The sequence below is a fragment of the Liolophura sinensis genome, chromosome 13 (genome assembly GCF_032854445.1).
Source record: "Liolophura sinensis isolate JHLJ2023 chromosome 13, CUHK_Ljap_v2, whole genome shotgun sequence".
In the NCBI taxonomy this organism is placed as follows: Eukaryota; Metazoa; Mollusca; class Polyplacophora; order Chitonida; family Chitonidae; genus Liolophura; species Liolophura sinensis.
In genome coordinates, this window is record NC_088307.1 from 130,681 (window position 1) to 138,476 (window position 7,796).

Here is a 7,796-nt window from a genome sequence, read left to right on the forward strand (position 1 = left end):
TAAGGATGTCTGGTATTGGGTGTGCACATACATGTACAATGTATGAGTAAAAGGATCTCTGGTGTTGGGTGTGCACATACACTACATGTACAATGTATGAGTGCTAAGGATCTCTGGTATTGGGTGTGCACATATACGTACAATGTACGAGTGCTAAGGATGTCTGGTATTGGGTGTGCACATACGTGTACAATGTATGAGCGAAAGGATCTCTGGTATTGGGTGCGCACATACATGTACAATGTATGAGTGAAAGGATCTCTGGAGTTGGGTGGGCACATACATGTACAATGTATAATTGCTAAGGATGTCTGGTATTGGGTGTGCACATACACTATATGTACAATGTATGAGTGCTAAGGATGTCTGGTATTGGGTGTGCACATATACGTACAATGTACAAGTGCTAAGGATGTCTGGTATTGGGTGTGCACATACATGTACAATGTATGAACGAAAGGATCTCTGGTGTTGGGTGAGCACATACATGTACAATGTATGAGTGAAAGGATCTCTGATGTTGGGTGGGCACATACATGTACAATGTACGAGTGCTAAGGGTCTCTGGTGTTGGGTGTGCACATATACGTACAATGTACAAGTGCTAAGGATGTCTGGTATTGGGTGTGCACATACACTATATGTACAATGTATGAGTGCTAAGGATCTCTGGTATTGGGTGTGCACATATATGTACAATGTACAAGTGCTAAGGATGTCTGGTATTGGGTGTGCACATACATGTACAATGTATGAGTGAAAGGATCTCTGGAGTTGGGTGGGCACATACACTACATGTACAATGTATGATTGCTAAGGATGTCTGGTGTTGGGTGTGCACATACATGTACAATGTATGAGTGAAAGGATCTCTGGAGTTGGGTGTGCACATACATGTACAATGTATGAGTGAAAGGATCTCTGATGTTGGGTGGGCACATACATGTACAATGTACGAGTGCTAAGGGTCTCTGGTGTTGGGTGTGCACATATACGTACAATGTACAAGTGCTAAGGATGTCTGGTATTGGGTGTGCACATACACTATATGTACAATGTATCAGTGCTAAGGATCTCTGGTATTGGGTGTGCACATATATGTACAATGTACAAGTGCTAAGGATGTCTGGTATTTGGTGTGCACATAAATGTACAATGTATGAGTGAAAGGATCTCTGGAGTTGGGTGGGCACATACACTACATGTACAATGTATGATTGCTAAGGATGTCTGGTGTTGGGTGTGCACATATACGTACAATGTACGAGTGCTAAGGATGTCTGGTATTTGGTGTGCACATAAATGTACAATGTATGAGTGAAAGGATCTCTGGAGTTGGGTGGGCACATACATGTACAATGTACGAGTGCTAAGGATGTCTGGTATTGGGTGTGCACATACACTATATGTACAATGTATGAGTGCTAAGGATGTCTGGTATTGGGTGTGCACATAAATGTACAATGTATGAGTGAAAGGATCTCTGATGTTGGGTGAGCACATACATGTACAATGTATGAGTGAAAGGATCTCTGGAGTTGGGTGGGCACATACACTACATGTACAACGTATGATTGCTAAGGATGTCTGGTATTGGGTGTGCACATACATGTACAATGTATGAGTGAAAGGATCTCTGGTGTTGGGTGTGCACATACACTACATGTACAATGTACAAGTGCTAAGGATATCTGGTGTTGGGTGTGCTCATACATGTACAATGTACAAGTGCTAAGGATGTCTGGTGTTGGGTGTGTTCATACATATTCAATGTATGAGTGCTAGGGATGTCTGGTGTTGAGTGTGCTCATAAATGCACAATGTACAAGTGCTAAGGATGTTTGGTGTTGGGTGTGCTCATACATGTACAATGTACAAGTGCTAAGGATGTCTGGTGTTGGGTGTGCTCATGTACAATATACAAGTGCTAAGGATGTCTGGTGTTGGGTGTGCTCATACGTGTACAATGTACAAGTGCTAAGGATGTTTGGTGTTGGGTGTGCTCATACGTGTACAATGTACAAGTGGTAAGGATGTCTGGTGTTGGGTGTGCTCATACATGTACAATATACGATCGCTAAGGATGTCTGGTGTTGGGTGTGCTCATACGTGTACAATGTACAACTGTTAAGGATGTCTGATGTTGGGTGTGTTCATACATGTACAACGTACAAGTGCGAGTGCTAAGGATGTCTGGTGTTGGGTGTGCTCATACGTGTACAATGTACAAGTGCTAAGGATGTTTGGTGTTGGGTGTGCTCATACGTGTACAATGTACAAGTGGTAAGGATGTCTGGTGTTGGGTGTGCTCATACATGTACAATATACGATCGCTAAGGATGTCTGGTGTTGGGTGTGCTCATACGTGTACAATGTACAACTGTTAAGGATGTCTGATGTTGGGTGTGTTCATACATGTACAATGTACAAGTGCGAGTGCTAAGGATGTCTGGTATTGGGTGTGCACATGCACTATATGTACAATGTATGAGTGCTAAGGATGTCTGGTATTGGGTGTGCACACAAATGTACAATGTATGAGTGAAAGGATCTCTGATGTTGGGTGGGCACATACATGTACAATGTATGAGTGAAAGGATCTCTGGAGTTGGGTGGGCACATACACTACATGTACAATGTATGATTGCTAAGAATGTCTGGTATTGGGTGTGCACATACATGTACAATGCACGAGTGAAAGGATCTCTGGTGTTGGGTGTGCACATACACTACAAGTACAATGTACAAGTGCTAAGGATATCTGGTGTTGGGTGTGCTCATACATGTACAATGTACAAGTGCTAAGGATATCTGGTGTTGGGTGTGCTCATACATGTACAATGTACAAGTGCTAAGGATGTCTGGTGTTGGGTGTGTTCATACATATTCAATGTATGAGTGCTAGGGATGTCTGGTGTTGAGTGTGCTCATAAATGCACAATGTACAAGTGCTAAGGATGTTTGGTGTTGGGTGTGCTCATACATGTACAATGTACAAGTGCTAAGGATGTCTGGTGTTGGGTGTATTCATGTACAATGTACAAGTGCTAAGGATGTCTGGTGTTGGGTGTACTCATACATGTATAATGTACAAGTGCTAAGGATGTTTGGTGTTGGGTGTGCTCATACGTGTACAATGTACAAGTGCTAAGGATGTCTGGTGTTGGGTGTGCTCATACATGTACAATATACGATCGCTAAGGATGTCTGGTGTTGGGTGTGCTCATACGTGTACAATGTACAACTGCTAAGGATGTCTGATGTTGGGTGTGCTCATGCATGTACAATGTACAAGTGCTAAGGATGTCTGGTGTTGGGTGCGCTCATACATGTACAATATACGATCGCTAAAGATGTCTGGTGTTGGGTGTGCTCATACATGTACAATATACGATCGCTAAGGATGTCTGGTGTTGGGTGTGCTCATACATGTACAATGTACAAGTGCTAAGGATGTCTGGTGTTGGGTGTGCTCATACATATTCAATATACGATCGCTAAGGATGTCTGGTGTTGGGTGTGCTCATACATGTACAATGTACGATAGCTAAGTATGTCTGGTGATGAGTGTGCTCATACATGTACAATGTACAAGTGCTAAGGATGTCTGGTGTTGGGTGTGCTCATAAATGTACAATATACGATCGCTAAGGATGTCTGGTGTTGGGTGTGCTGATACATGTACAATGTACAAGTGCTAAGGATGTCTGGTGTTGGGTGTGCTCATACATGTACAATGTACAAATGCTAAGGATGTCTGGTGTTGGGTGTGCTCATACATATTCAATATACGATCGCTAAGGATGTCTGGTGTTGGGTGTGCTCATACATGTACAATGTACGATAGCTAAGTATGTCTGGTGATGAGTGTGCTCATACATGTACAATGTACAAGTGCTAAGGATGTCTGGTGTTGGGTGTGCTCATAAATGTACAATATACGATCGCTAAGGATGTCTGGTGTTGGGTGTGCTGATACATGCACAATGTACAAGTGCTAAGGATGTTTGGTGTTGGGTGTGCTCATACATGTACAATGTACAAGTGCTAAGTATGTCTGGTGATGAGTGTGCTCATACATGTACAATGTACAAGTGCTAAGTATGTCTGGTGATGAGTGTGCTCATACATGTACAATGTACAAGTGCTAAGGATGTCTGGGTTTGGGTGTGCTCATACATGTACAATGTACAAGTGCTAAGGATGTCTGGTGTTGGGTGTGCTCATACATGTGCAATATACGATCGCTAAAGATGTCTGGTGTTGGGTGTGCTCATACATGTACAATATACGATCGCTAAGGATGTCTGGTGTTGGGTGTGCTCATACATGTACAATGTACAAGTGCTAAGGATGTCTGGTGTTGGGTGTGCTCATACATGTACAATATACGATCGCTAAGGATGTCTGGTGTTGGGTGTGCTCATACATATTCAATATACGATCGCTAAGGATGTCTGGTGTTGGGTGTGCTCATACATGTACAATATATGATCGCTAAGGATGTCTGGTGTTGGGTGTGCTCATACATGTACAATGTACAAGTGCTAAGGACCTCTAGTGTTGGGTGTGCACATACATGTACAATGTACAAGTGCTAAGGATCTCTGGTGTTGGGTGTGCACATACATGTACAATGTACAAGTGCTAAGGATGTCTGGTGCATACATGTACAATGTATGAGTGCTAAAAATGTCTGGTGTTGGGTGTACACACACATGAACAATGTATGAGTGGTGTTTAGATCTGTTCAGGGCTCACACCTTGCCTATCCAGGAAATGAACTAGGTATTTACAGAGATCCAGTACCCAGTATCTACAGAGATCCAGCACCCATTATCTATACAGATCCAGCACTTACAGAGATCCGGCACCCAGTGTTTATAGAGATCCAGCACTTAGAGACCCAGTACTCAGTATCTACAGAGATCCAGCACCCAGTATCTACAGAGATCCAGCACCCAGTATCTACAGAGATCCAGAACTTACTGCGATCCAGCACCCAGTGTCTACAGAGATCCACCACTTACAGAGATCCAGTATTCCATATCTACAGAGATCCAGCACCCAGTATCTACAGAGATCCAGCAAATACAGAGATCCGACACCCAGTGTGTATAGAGATCCAGCACTTACAGATCCAGTACTCAGTGTCTACAGAGATCCAGCACTTACAGAGATCCAGAACCCAGTGTCTACAGAGATCCAGTACTCAGTGTCTACAGAGATCCAGCACTTACAGAGATCCAGCATTTAGTGTCTATAGAGATCCAGCACTTACAGAGATCCAGCACCCAGTGTCTATAGAGATCCAGCACTTACAGATCCAGTACTCAGTGTCTACAGAGATCCAGCACTTACAGAGATCCAGCACCCAGTGTCTATAGAGATCCAGTACTTACCAATCCAGTACTAAGAGTATCTAAGGAGATCCAGCACCCAATATCTACAGAGATCCAGAATTTACTGAGATCCAGAACCCAGTGTCTACAGAGATCCAGTACTCCGTATCTACAGAGATCCAGCACTTACAGAGATCCAGCACCCAGTATCTACAGAGATACAGCACCCTATATCTTCAGAGATCCAGCACCAAGTATCTACAGAGCCAGAGTTACAGAAACCCTGTACCTACCACTCTCTACAGAGATCTATTTATTTATTTATGTGACTGGTGTTTCACGACGTACTCAAGAATATTTCATTCATACGAAGGCAGCCAGCATTATGCTGGGAGGAAATTATGCCATGCATGGGGTAAACCTACCAAATCCATAGATTCCTGGCAGACACTTTCACATGGAACCGGAGAGGGAGCCAACATAGGCTAGACTTTAACTCACAGCAACCACATTCGTGGGAGGGTTCTGGGTCATGGCTATGCACTGACATGCTAACCCCCCTCGGCCACATACAGAAAGCACCTAGATACCCAGTATCTACCACTCTCTACAGAGATTTAGCATCTGGAGACACCCAATAACTAAAGAGCTGGCACCTATAGAGATCTAGCACTTACAGCCCCAGTATCTAGAGAGACCTAGTATTCACAGAGACACAGTAGCTATAGAGACCCAGTATCTACAGAAACCCAGTATATACAGAGATTCATGCAGTGCCTGTGGAGACCCAGTATCTACAGAAACCTTGTACCGACAGAGACCCAGTGTCTATATTCAACATCTACAGAGACCAGTTTCTACAGAGATTCAGTGCATACACTCTGTATCCAAAGAGACCCAGTATCCACAAACTCCCAGTATCTAAGGAAACCCAGTATATACGGAGACTCAATATCTTTGGAGACCCAGTATATACAGAAACCTTGTACGTACAGAGACCCAGTGTCTACATTCAACATTTGCAGAGATCAGTATCTACAGAGATTCGGTGCCTACAACCAGTATCTAAGGAGACCCAATATATACAGAGACTAAGTATATGTGGAGACCTAGTATCTAGAGAAACCTTGTACCTACAGAGACCCAGTGTCTATATTCTACATCTGCCGAGACCCAGTAGCTACAGAGAATCAGTATCCACAGAGATTCAGTGCCAACACTCTGCATCTACAGACACCTGGTATATAAGGAGACCCAGTATCTACAGAGACTCAGTGCCAACACTCTGCATCTACAGACACCCGGTATATAAGGAGACCCAGTATATACAGAGACTCAGTATCTATAGAGACTCAGTGCCAACGCTCTGTATCTACAGACACCCGGACTATTAAGGAGACCCAGTATATACAGAGACTCAGTATCTACAGAGACTCAGTGCCAACACTCTGTATCTACAGACACCCGGTATATAAGGAGACCCAGTATGTACAGAGACTCAGTATCTACAGAGACTCAGTGCCAACACTATGTATCTACAGAGACCCAGTACATATATAGACTCAGTATCTATGGAGACACAGTATCTACAGAATTCTTGTACGTACAGAGATCCAGTGTCTATATTCAACATCTGCAGAGACCCAGTATATACAGAGACTGAGTATCTGTGGAGACCCAGTATCTACAGAAACCTTGTATCTAAAAGAGACGCAGTGTCTATATTCAACGTCTGCTGAGACCAGTATCCACAGAGATTCAGTGTTTACACTTAGTATCTACAGAGACCAAGTACCTCCAGAGACCTGTTATCTACAGACATCCAGTGTCTACACATTCACCTCCAGCACCTACAGCTTTTAAGACCTGGCAGGTATCATTAGGTGTTCATTGTCAACATCCACTTTTTACAAGGTCATTTATATCGCCCTCATGGCAGGAGTATACAACTTGAAATTTAAAAGAACTGATCAAAATTCAAATAGGGTTTAGCGCCTACAGTGATCTGTACACTCCCATTACAGAGTTATGTCCCTTACCAGGTTTTTCCACTGGCCTCTGCTCAACTTGTGCTGGCAGACTGCTGGACAAAGACTGGCTAAGCCTGGCTGCTGCAGCCTGCCCTGGTTGACTGACACTATTTGGTGGTGTCTGTCTGGACACTATCTGGCTTGATACAACTGGTTGGTTATAAGCAGGAACTTGGCTTGATGGCATCTCTCCTGGGACAGGCTTGTTCTGACTTACAGCCACAGGTGCAGCACTAAAGGCTGGGACTGGATTGTTTTGACTTACAGCCACAGGTGCAGCACTAAAGGCTGGGACTGGATTGTTTTGACTTACAGCTACAGGAACAGAGCTGAAGGCAGGGCTCCCAATTGTTGCAGGCTGCTGAGCATTAGAAGCCACACTCACGGGAAGCTTACCAGGAACTGAGGTCGAAGAAAAAACAAC